The sequence below is a fragment of the Gavialis gangeticus genome, unplaced genomic scaffold (assembly GCF_001723915.1).
Source record: "Gavialis gangeticus isolate Ggan-Ray unplaced genomic scaffold, GavGan_comp1, whole genome shotgun sequence".
NCBI classification, from domain to species: domain Eukaryota; kingdom Metazoa; phylum Chordata; order Crocodylia; family Gavialidae; genus Gavialis; species Gavialis gangeticus.
Genome location: NW_017729025.1, coordinates 155,209,269 through 155,221,587, shown reverse-complemented (window position 1 = coordinate 155,221,587; position 12,319 = coordinate 155,209,269). Strand labels below are relative to the sequence as shown.

The following is a 12,319-nucleotide window of genomic DNA, read 5'->3' as shown; positions in this document are numbered from 1 at the left end:
CACATTTATCTTCTGTCTGTAGGTCATGGAAAAACAGCTTGAGAATATGGCTGATAGGGTAAAGTCTGAATCCAGTTTAGATGAACTTTATGCTGGTTAGGAATTTGTTATATTAACTTTGGAGGATCGTGGTACTTAAGCAGATGAAGCGTTGCCCTGTCTTCTAGTTCAATACAGAATTTTCCTGTCTGAAAGCCACTTGGCTTCAATCCAGGGAAAACGTCCTTCAGGCATCTGCTATCCATACTAAGAACCCTTGAGAATATGTAAATCCCACACTAAATTCTTTTCCTTGCCTTATGTACCCTCAAATTGAACAGAAACACAGACTGGATATATTCTCAGCAGCATTCTTGATGCCACTGTGGTGCCCGCTTTGCATGAGTCTGTGAGCAAAGAAGTTGCATTTGTACTACTGTAGGCCCTGCTGGCTTCCTGACAGCAGAAATAAAGCCAGCGTGCTTAAAAAAGCACTCATTTGCTAATTTGTTGAGTAGTTAGTTGATTCCTCTTCTGCTGTGAGAAGTAGGGTTTGGGGTTCTGTCAGTCAACAAGGTGGAGTGCATGCTTTACCAGAGAGCTCATACAGCCATCAAGATCCCAGCTCTTGTGTTGCTGGCTGCTCTCCCTAGCCAGCTGGCTCAGCTCTTAAATAGCTTTTGTTTGGGACTGGCCAGCAGACTTCCTTTGCTGCTTTACATATTCATTTAGGGTTGTCTTTCTTAGTTCCTGAGTGGGACCAAATGGCAGGCTCTCCCTATCAAGGCTGACTACTCTACTCTGTATCTTTACCAATGACCAGGGAGAGGGGGGTTCATTTTGTCCTCCTCTTCTCCCCCACTTTTATCTAGGAAGAGTGGGCTACTGGGACATTACTTTACTCACCTGCTTATATGGATCTGTAAGCAGGTGAAATTACCATTTGCTAATCAAATTTAATTTTCAGCTATCAGTACTAAAAGGCAGAACTTCCAAACACAGCCTTTTTTCTCTGATAACTGCTGATCTTACTTGTAGTATCTATTGTCATTACAGCACAGGTTATTTACACATTGCATTTCCTCTCCTCACCCATAACCTCAAGATTTTAATGAAAAGCAGAGAGGTGGGAGTGGGGGGCCATGGTGAAGTGGTCTCCTAAGTGGTATTTAGAAGGTTTAGAGCAGAAATTGAATCAGTTTCTTGAGGAATTAGATTTCCAGAATGTCTTAATAGTTTCTCATCACTAGTTTGTATAAATGAAATCCAGTCCACTGGAGTTACAAGCTGGAACTAGGGACTCATAAATGAGAGGATGTAAAAATAAGTTTCTCTCCTCTGGATGATAGTCATTATTAAAATTTGGTTTGATGCCGGTAACAGTACAGAATATAATGCTATCCTGTCAAAATAGCTGCAGTTGTGCAGTTCAGAAAGCAACCAAGGACCCTCACAGTCAAGCAATGAGATTCATAAACAACTTGCTCTTTGATTTTTGCATTTAATTCTGTTGGTGAAAAGGACTGACTGTTGCATGGATTTGGTGCTAGCAACCTCATAAATACTGGACAGAGAATTTTTATTTGCCTCCTTTCTAAATAGCTCCTAATTGCTCTCAAATCTTGAACAAATGGAGGCTAATATAATGTCCTTTTAACAGTACAAGCTGTTTCTGAGTAAATCCCCAGGCAGACCTACAGATCATGTAGATTGCTCAGCTGGTTAGCACATGTAGAGTATTAACAGTAATACTGGGTTTCTAGTCTGCCACTGGCTTCTACATCCCACCTGCACTGCAGCACACTTGGATCAGTGGTTCTCAAGCCTGTTTGTGTGTGAGAGCAGTTGACTTTATCTTGTAAAGCCTTCTGTAAAATTTTGGGGGTGGAGGAAGCAGAGGAGCTGACACTAAAAGAACATGGAGGCTAAAAGTGTCAATGACTTAGGTGAAGATATTGCCCCTTTACCCAGGACTGGGGTGGCTGCTATGAGAATGCTGCATCCAGGAATTTGAATTCTGGTGCCCAGGATTTTCGCATCCTTTTGGTGTGATGGAGACTGTTCAGAGGAGGACCAAAAAAATGGTCTTCGGAAAAGAAGCCTTTTAATATGAGCCTGAAGAGGCTCAGTCTACTCAGCTTTGAGATGAGGCAGTTGAGAAAACAATGTAGTTGGTACTTAAACATTATCAGGTGTCTTTTCCATTGACCTCACCCAGAGCTCTGTTGGCAGGAAGTTGAAGTGAGACAAAGTCAACTTTGAAATAAGATGCAGTTTCTTAGCAGGAAGTGTAATGTTGGAACAGCTCACCACTGGAGATGGCAAATGAGGGTGACTGCATTTCCTTGGTCAGAAAATGGGACACTATGCTCCACCCCCTGCTGTCTGGCACACTTTGCTGTCTTTGCATACCAGTGACAGCTGAGTGTGCTGGAGAGCAAGAGCTCAGGTCTCTACTGAATGTGGGGGAGAGAAGGCATGTATATTCTTCTTCATACTGCAGAAGGGCGGGAAGCTCTATATTGTCCCCAGCAGTCCTAATATTTGCAAGTCCACATTAGATAACTATCATCAAATCTTTGATTTCAGGTCTTCAGCTGGTCACCTGCAAAGGACAGGAAAGAATCATGATGCACTCTTGGAGGATGTGTATTCTTCCTCTCTGTAAAGCATCAGGGATTATACAGAGCTAGAAACAAGACCCTGGATGGGATGGACCAGTAGTACAGAGGATCTGGAATATAGTACTTGGCTGCAGGCTCATGGTGTGGCTGACTGAGTGTGAGGAAGAAATATCCTCCTAGGTCAGAGCTGTGAGGTTGTTGAGGGCTTTTTGCCTTCTGCAGCTTGGACTGTTAGTGACAGTGACCTGCTAGAGTCTTCTGGGTGCATTTCACCTAATCATTTCCCTGTTATTGCAGGGGCCTTAAGTATACAGCAGTTTAGCCTCCTGAGAAATGAAAGGTTTTAACTTAACCCAAAATGTTGGATCCAACAGAGTGGTACTGAAGTAGAATGTAAGGGCCTCTGATGCACAGGAAATTTGACAAGATGACCTCATGGTCCCTTCTGGCCTTAAACTCTAGGAAATGGAGCTCCATTCTCTCTGGGTGGATATTTTTGTGATTTCAGATCAAATGCCATGTCATACAGTACATACTAACTGCAAGCTGAAACACCAGAGGGAAACACATAACTGAACCCCAAACTTTGTTCCTTCTGCATAGTCTTACAGTTAACTTCCTTAGTACATGCAAGAATAACTAGAGCAGCGTTTCTTAACCTGTGGGTCACAACCCAAAAGTGGGCCACAAAAATATCTGAAAGGGTTGCGAACAAACTTTAAAAATGGATTCTCCTTTAAAGAAAGAGAAAAATATAGGAAAACCGTGGTTTTTCCTTTGCAGGCTGTTAGAGTTCTAGCCTTGCAAGGAGCTGCTTGGGGCTTCCCATGCCCCACACACTGAGGGAACTGGGGCCTGGGGTGGGCAGCAGGTCAGGAGTGAGAGGCATTGGATTGGTACTGGCCACCAATATTTACAAATGGCTCCTAGTACAAAAAAGTTTGAGAACCGCTGAACTAGAGTAACTCAGTTCCATAAAACTAGCAGAATATAAGCATATCAACAGCTTTGTGTGCCCTTCAGCAGAAGTCTGCAGCAATACCATGTTGGCCTGCAGATCCATCTGATCTCATGAAGCAAGCAGGGTTATGCCAAGTCAGTAAAGGAATGGGAGACTTCTAAGGAAGAGGAACACTTACAGGGCTGCTTTTGATTCAGTGGTGATTCTTCCCACTGAGTCGATACTGAGCCACTACTTCAGACTGGCGTTAGTGGTTGTGCTGCTGGAAGCACTTTTATCTTAACAAATGTAAAACAGAGTCTGTGACCAGTGTTCTTGAGTGCCGTGGTGTGCTTCATACTGCACAGATAGTCTCTCCCAAGGAGTTTACAAGCAAGGTAATTAATGATCTCAGCATAAGTTGCATGACTGATTGTTAACATTTGTCATGCTGAGCATCTCTGTGGTTTCCACTGGATGCGTGTTGTCCTTGAATTCTGTTCCTATACAGCTGTGTGGTGGTAGCCTGTGCTATTAACTAGCTGCTCTTTTATTGCAGAAGAAGCTGAATTTCTTCAGAGGGAAGTGTCATTTCTGTATTTAGATTCATGCTTTTAAAATGCTTTGGGATCTTTCTAGGGAACAAGTACTTTATAAAGGGAAGTAGTCATTAGGGCAGTGAATCTCAACCAGGGTGACCTGAGAACCTTTCAAGAGAGCTGTGGTGTGCCATGCAATGTTAACTGTTAGATGTGCAAACAACCTTCCAAAGTAAACCTAGAAATTTCAAATAAGAATCCATAGGGTAAAAAACTTCTTGACCTGTTCTGATATCGTTATAGTAGAAGATTGCTTTATTATTTTTCTGTAGTCAAAAACCAAGTGAAAACTAAGAGCTAGCATTTTCCAAGGAAGGCCTTGAGTCTATCCAGGGGTGCCTCGAGTCTCAAAAGGTTGAAAACCACTGTATTAGGAATATGCCAGGACTGGAATGATTGGAGGAGATTTACCTGGATTACCGGGGTAATGGGTAATTCAGATTTAGATTATATTTGTCTATTGTCAAGTTTTATTTACATTGAGTGGTGCAGGAGCAGTGGTGTTTGTACTATTACAAGATTTGTTCAAAGCAGTCTGCAGTAGGCAGGCCTTGGTGGAAATTCTTTGTTAGACCTCAGAGTGTTGATTTTGGGGTGGTTTTGAAGCATGACTGCATTACAACGTGAAGTGCAAGCTGCTTTGAAACAGAGACGGGACCTGAGAGCTCAAAGTAACTTTGGGAGGCAGTACCGTGACTTGTCTCTGTGTAAACCTCATGTATGAGATAGAGTTAATTCTGCCGCCTTTGTCTCGGAAATGCTTTCAATGGCGGGTGGGGGAGGACTAAATAAAGGTCTTGCTATGGACATTGTGCATATTTAAACTGTATCTCTGGTGGTTTCTATTATTCTAGATCTGCAGGTTATGCTTAGTTCTGTATATTTAAAATGGCTCCACAGATTCTGCTCTTTCATACACTGCTTCTTTACGTGACCCACACGTGCTGCTGCAAGGAGAGGTTACTTGCTTGACAGACCAAGAAGATTATACTACAGAATCTCCTGCTCAAGTAGTGTGACAGGGCAGATTTAAACTTCACGCAGCCCTGAAATTCAGGGTTGAAGTAGGGACTCTGCTTTCTCACCCTTTAAATATGCTTTCTTCAGCATTGCTTCAGGTCCTGGAAAATTATTGACCACAGGCTGGATTTGCCCAGTTATACCATGGACTGGAATTGGGACAGATGCAGGGACTGAAAGGAGGCATCTTGGGCTTCAGTAGTCCAGGAAATGCTGGCTCTAGCTGGTACTTTGCAGTGATAGCCTCTGTGGCTATGGGAATGCTTGTCCAGACACAGGACTACCTCAAGTGAACCTGAAGTGCACTTTGTTGTGAAGGTAGAGGTAGTTAGCTATATTAATCTATATTAATCTAAGCTCGCCACTCTTGATTTCCTTTGCTTTTTGAAGATTTGTCAGCAGCAGGAACCAGATGTGTAAAAACTTGATTTAAACGTTACTTTGGGGCTGAGCTCACGAACCCTGCTTTCCTCTGGCTACTTTTTTCTTTGAGTTTTAAACTGTCATGTGGCCCAGAGCTTTTACTTTTACATTCTATGCTTAGGTTGGTTCTTCCCTTTTTAAAATAATCCTGGCAAATTCAATGTGAAAATTTACTAGTGGGGGTGGAGATAGGGGTATGGGATGGGGACTGACCTGTCTGCCCTACTAATCTTCTACCAGCCACTTTGGGGAGACGGAGACTCTAGCTGTTAGAAACAGTGAGTAGCATGTTGCAAGGCATTCTCATGCAGTATCATGAGGGTGGGTTTGTTTGACAGCGGGAACTCTGATTCCTGTGGTCCACTGCTTTTCAGTGTGCAGAGACAAAATAGTGGAGGACTAGCTCTTCCCAGTGCCAAAGAATAAGCTAAATGTCTGAGCACATTTTGGAAGTGCAGTTAGCTTTCTGAGGGGTGGGAAAAGAAAGGTGTCCTGGCTCTGAAATCTCATGTTCCCTGTGGCAATCCTGTTGGGGACTGTCTCATTGAAGGACTGTGATCTTTGCCTCCTGAAGCTAAAGACTCTGGTGATGAGACAGAACATGCTTAGTGGGAACAATGCAGCATGTTGCTTCCAATGGGGATATTAGGGACTGTGGAAGAGGAGCATACAGGGCCAACAGTTGTACAGTGATAAGGTAAGAGAGTAGGGAAGCACGATACTGTTGTCTAATGGTTAGGGCATTGCAGATCAACCTTTCTGGCAGGCATGCCACATGGTAAGCCCTCCACCCTTCCTGAGTGGCACTCTGATCCCCGTCCCCTGCCCAATCTGCTGATCTGTTTTCTGCTCTCTACCCTATACTGCTTGCTTGATCTGCTCTGCTTTTTGTTCCCTGCTCCTTCTGTGATCTGTTGCATGCCACACTGGCTGCTTGTGCCATTTGTGGCACATGTGCTGGATTGGTTAACCCTGGATTAGGGGCTGAAGGGGGGAAGCAAGGATACTGCGTTCATTCCAACCTCAGCTGCTGCTGACTTGCTCTGTCTCCTTGGGCTTTCTTCATCTTTTGTAAGAGGGGTAATCAGGGCTATGTCATGGGACTGTTGGGAAGCTTTAATGTAAGCAAGTCCTTTGAGATGTATCCTTAACAGCTTTATACACATGCAAAACAGTAACTGAAAACATTCACTTCCCAATTGACCCGGGAAGGCTTCCTTCAGGGAGCATGTTGAGTTGCATCTTAAATAAAACATCCCCATAGAATATATCAAAGAGAATTCTTCTGTACTGAAATAAGCTGCAGACCATAGCTTGAAGTGTGTCACTGATGCCCTAGAAGGAAGCAAAACAAACCCCCCGCTGTCATGCTTTCCTCTAGCAGTGAAGCTGGGATTGGATTTCTGCCTGTCTCTTTATTAGTGTTTATCCAGTCCAGCCCAGGGCTAAAAACCTGTGGTTGGTGTTTATTACCATGAAAATGACCATTTCAAGGTATCTGTCAGCTGGTAGGGAGAACCTCTCTTTTGTAGTAAGGCTTCCCAGGCATATCTGGAGGATTTAAAATCGTCTGTGCTCATATGGAAGGGATTTAAAAAAATAATTTCTCCCCAAAAATAAATCCATCAGAAGTGAGCTGTTAATCATGCAGGTGCTGGAGAAGTTGATGTGCTCTTTGATGCTAGTATTGTCAGAGAGGCCATAGTTCCTAAATAGAATTAGGATAAACCTCTTAAGAAGAAAGCCTATATGATTTTCAAAGAAGTCTTTCTCTATAGCCTAGGTCTTGGAGGCCAGATCTGTCCTATTATCAAGTGTCTATGCCTGCCTTGATAACATGGGATTAGGATAGTTGTGCTGTCTGGCTTTTGGATTTGAGGACAGGTTGGCAGCTACTGAGTACCTTTCTTTCCACTTGCCAGCCCTCTGTTCACTATTGCATACTGTGCACTAGCCTTCTTTATGGTCCCTGCCTGGCTATCTTTCTGCCTCATCACTTCTCAAGCACACTTCAAATCTCTGAAAACATCATCTTACACTCTTTGCAGGCCATTTAATTTCTCTTTTCCTTTTTTATTCCCCTTTGTTTTTTGTTTGATATTTAGTTCTGTTTTAAAGATTTTTGTGCCACATTGTATGAACTAAATTGTATTGTATCTACTGAAAATTATAGTAGACTGGTTAGTACTGACAGGTGACCACCAAGGCACTAGCATGGGAAGCATAAAATCATTGGGCTGGTGACACATGGCAAGCATGTTTGTTTGACAGAGTGAGAAGGAAATAAGAATTGGTGGAAATTCATAGTGGATCCAATGCTGTTTAAAGTGAAACTGCACTTCAAATCCCAAAGGACAATCATGGGATAAGGCAGTTCTGAGAAGAATTATTGGTGAGAACTGTGTGAGTCTGAGCTGAGTTCTAGGACCCAAGTGTTGGGATGCTGCTTGGCACTGTGCTTTATTTATGTTCCTAGTATAGCTGGCTGTTACAGGGCAAAGTGCTTTGTTCCTAAGATGCAGCTGTTTTGGGAAGAAAGACCAGACCAACTACATACAGATCTTATTAACTCACTGGCTAGCAATGCCTAAGGAAGCCGCAAGCAACTCAGTTTGCTTTGCTCAGCAGTGGCAGTAGGAGCTTGTTTTTAGTTTTTGCCAATAACGTTCCTCTCATAGTAACAGCAGCCTGAATGAGGACTGGGGAGAGGGGAGCTGTCAGGCAAGGTAAAGCCAAGAAAAAGTCTTCTCATTGCTTTTATATAGCACAATCCAGAGGTTAAGGTCTTGCTGTTCAGGAAAAGGAAACTTTCCTCTGTGTGCTTTTTTTTTTTTTTTTTTCCAATTGGATATTGTTAATCCTGAATATATTGCTTCTTCCGTCCTGGTCTAAACTTTGTGTTTCCAAAAAAGACATGTGGAGCAAATTTTCAAACTTGATCCTGCAATGTTAACAGAGACCTGTATTTCACTGTCACTGGGAAAAGCTGCCTTTCTGTAGGCTACAAATAATCTGCTCTTGAATTGGGTGAGTGACCAAATTAGATTTATATCCTATTCTTTCCATCTTAGCAAAGTATGTGTTTCTTAGTAGAAAGATCTTGCTCAGTTCAGAACTTGGTAATGGTGAGTCTCCCAGGGGTGTAGAGTTTGGGCAGTTTTCTGTAAGTAACTTTCCTGTTTTGGTTATGGTGGTAATTTAAAGCAGAGAGGGTAGTGATTATAAATGGGAATGGAAAGTTTGTTCATGAGGTTTGGATACTGACTGTACTGTCTGGTGGCTTTCAGTACCATTTTAATCCTTGAAAATACTTCTGTAACTGAGGTCTTATTAATGGGGGAAGAAAAGAGGGTTGAATGGACTAAGTTCTTGTTAGTCTTTAAGCAGACAAGGTTCTTTGGGTAAATCTGGTATCTTTTATTAGACCAACCAAATAGTTGGAAAATTTGTTCTTTGCAAGCTTTTGGATACAAACACCCTCCTTCAGGAAGAGGGAGAGTTTGTAGTTAGTCTTTAAGGGCACTTTTACATGTGCTCTGGGGGCTGGGGGGTGGTGCTTTAATTAGAGCAGCTTGGAGAGCTGCTCTAATTAAAGCACTGCAGCATCTTGCATATCAGTGTCCCCACACTTCAAAATGGTGGTGGGGGTGTTTGAACTAAAGCTCGTTCAACAAACTTTAGTTCAAATGCCCCGCCACCATTTTGAAGCGTGGAGACACTGATACACAAGACGTGTGAGGCTGTTGGAGCGCGGTCATTGCCATGCTCCAGCAGATTCGATTAATTGCACACTTTGCCATGCTCCAGCAGACATGCTGTAATTACACTACATTGGAGCATCCTCTGCGCTTGCATACACATGCTCTAAAACACTGGCTAGTGATAGCTGGAGGCTATGATTCAAAATCAAAGACCAGGGAATTAGGAGACTTCTTATTCAGAGTCAAAGGCAAACCAAAACATTCTGTAAATACACTGTCTTCCTGCTGTTTTATAAGAAGGCTCAAGACACAGGAAATAAATTGCAAATCCTTGGATTGACCTCGTTGTTCAGTTTTGATATAATCAAGTTCCTTTACCCTTGTGGAGCATTGTGACTGCAACTTTGCACTCAGGCGTTTAAAATTTTTCAATACAGCGTAATATATTCCACTAAAAGTTCTTCCCACTCTCTCTCCTCTTTTCCAAATTCAAATCTTTAGTGTGGAAAAACAGCTGAAGGCAATTGTTGTGGATGGACCAGAACTTCCAACTGGAAGAGCAAAACTTGGTATTAACCATTTTTTGCTTTAATATCTCTTGATTCAACCTTGGATATAATGGGGCATTCTTCTTCCCTCCCTCCCCCCACTTCCTCACATAAAAAAAAATCAAAAAAGAAAAACATCTCTACTTGGGACAGTTGTAACTACTGAAACATCTTGTTTTTAAGATCTCTTCTATAGTGTGTATCTGGTGCTTCAAGCATTGTCAATATGCATTTCCACCGTCAGCAAACCAATTTAAACCGTCTCACCTTCTGCTCAGAGCTGCTAGACTTCTTCTGTATGACTAATGTGCAAAAAATTGTATACAGCGACAGAAACAAAGCCAATGTATTGTATCTAATCAAATAGAAGCGACAAGTCTATCTAGTATTGAAAGGCATGTGAGTGCATTCAAAATCCACTGGAAAACATGCTACCAAAGCCTAGAAAGGCTTACGTTCTTTACAGAGAGGGAGAATGTATTTAGCAAGGATAAAGGGGTACTAGTGTCTGTGGAGTGTTTGATATTACTTTGTATAATTGCTTAGACTTTGGGTTTTTTGTGACCTTGACTATTGAGGAAGCATTACCCAGCAGAGCAAGTGTTGGTCTGGAGGCCACGAGCTGTGCAGCAGTAATCTAGGCTCTTGTGCTGGCTCCCTTTCTAGTCTTTAGCAAGTTATTTGACCAATTCCATGTCTCCATGAGTAAAATGGGGACTGTAGAGGAGACTCTTATTAAATTTGGAGTCTTGCCTTGCTCTTGCTCCTAGCAAATGTGGCTGGGTGTAACCTGCCCAAGTGTTTTTATCCAGTGTCACTGTAATTAATTATGTTCTGTAACACTTGCAGGGTTCAGGAGTTCCTAAATGCTGATGGACATTTGCATCCCAACATGGCATCACCTTGAAGGAAGTCTGCACTCTCAGCAGGTATGCTTTTAGCTCTCAAAGTTATTGTTGCATCTGTCTTAGGCGCTGTACATTGCAAAACTAATCACTGTTGCTCAGAAAAGGAGGATGCATTACTACTACTAGTAAAGATTTATGGCCTGTAGGTAGTGAGACCTGCACTTAACCATCTTGGTTGGTTTATCTGATCAGTTTTATTGTCTCTGCATCCCTCTTTGGTGATTTATCCATAATTTCTTGTCATTAACACTGGGAGGTAAGGAAAAAGAAGAAAGTGGAACAGATTAATTGCTACAAAATCCAAAAGTGCTTCATTTTGTGGTAAAGAGCAATCCCAGGTGGTCTGGCCACAGGCTCCTTGTCCTAGTTTTATCTGCAGTGCTATTGCTATTAGTAAGGTTTGGAGCCTTTTTCCGTCATCCTTCCCTATGGGGGTTGCACATACGTTTGCAGACAGCTAGGAAAAGTAGTCAAGCCCACTTTTAGCCTGGGCAGCATGTGTGTTGTCTCCCATCAGGGATGAGGCAGTGGAGGACTGGAAATGTTTCCAGTCATCTAGCTGTTTTGCCACCTTGCCTGCCTTGTTGTCAGTTGCCAGATGTTATAGGAGAGAGTACTCCTGTGGCATTTACCCTGTTCCCTGGTGTAGCTTTTGCTGTTTTTTCCAGTGAGACTCAGGCAAGAGTAATATGGAAGTGTGGCCAGTGCCAAGAAAATATCTGTTCTCAGTGTATTTTCCAACCCAAAATTTGTACTTAACCTTGCTCATGCTGTTGCTGCGGAGAGGTGGAAAATAAGTCAAACTGATTTGCTTAGCTGCTAAGGCTGATGCAGGGGTGGGTAAAATACAGCCCGTGGGATGGATCTGGCCCGCCAGGCCATTCTAGCCAGCCTACGGGGGCCCTAAAAAATTTAGAGAATTAGTATTTAACTGCCCCTGCTTCCTGTCAAAGATGAGCCCAGAGCTGGTGCAGGGCCCAGTCTGTCAGCGGCGGTGGGAAACAAGCTGGTGCTCAGCACAGGGGAAGAGTGGCCGCTCCCCTTACCTGCAGCTGGCGCCCCACGCTGCAGCCTCTTGAAGCCTTTGCAGGGCTACCTGTGCTTGCTCTTGTTGCAGAGAGGCAGAACAGCCCCGCATGGGCTGCGAGTGGTTGCAGCATGGGGCCCTGCCCCCCGGGGGGGTGCTTTTCCCCTGTGCTGAGCACCAGCTTGTTCACTGCAGATGAGCGTGGGGTTGGGACTGCCTGCTGCTCCTCACCTTTACCATGGGGCTGGAGTGGGGGCACTGAGAGTAAATGGGCGTGCAGGAGCCAGTGGCAGCCAGGCGGGAGTGAGGGGCCTGTGCCAGCAGGGCAGTAGGAGTGGGGTCCCGGCTGGCAGGGGCTCTGTGGAGCTGGGCCAGCTCCCCCCTCTCTCTCCTGGTGTAACCCAGCCTGGCTCCAGAGACCCCTGCCAGCCCATGCCCTGCACTCCTGCTGCCCTGCTCTGGGCCCCGCTGGTGCTGGCCCTGGGACACTGGTGCAGGTCCCGTGCTCCTGCTTGCTTCCACTCCCCCCCCGGCCACTTTCCTGCCCAGC

At 43.9% G+C, this 12,319-nt stretch overlaps 1 protein-coding gene across 3 annotated transcripts in view; it reads left to right on the top strand.

Annotated features, from left to right (window-relative positions):
- The window catches only part of LOC109299229 (USP6 N-terminal-like protein), a 261,923-nt gene that overhangs the window by 11,575 nt on the left and 238,029 nt on the right, over window positions 1–12,319 (top strand). For all 3 annotated transcript variants that reach the window (XM_019519819.1, XM_019519817.1, XM_019519818.1), the window contains exon 2: window positions 10,684–10,763. The gene's annotated coding sequence lies outside the window, so the exon portion shown is untranslated. The remainder of the gene's footprint in view (window positions 1–10,683; window positions 10,764–12,319) is intronic.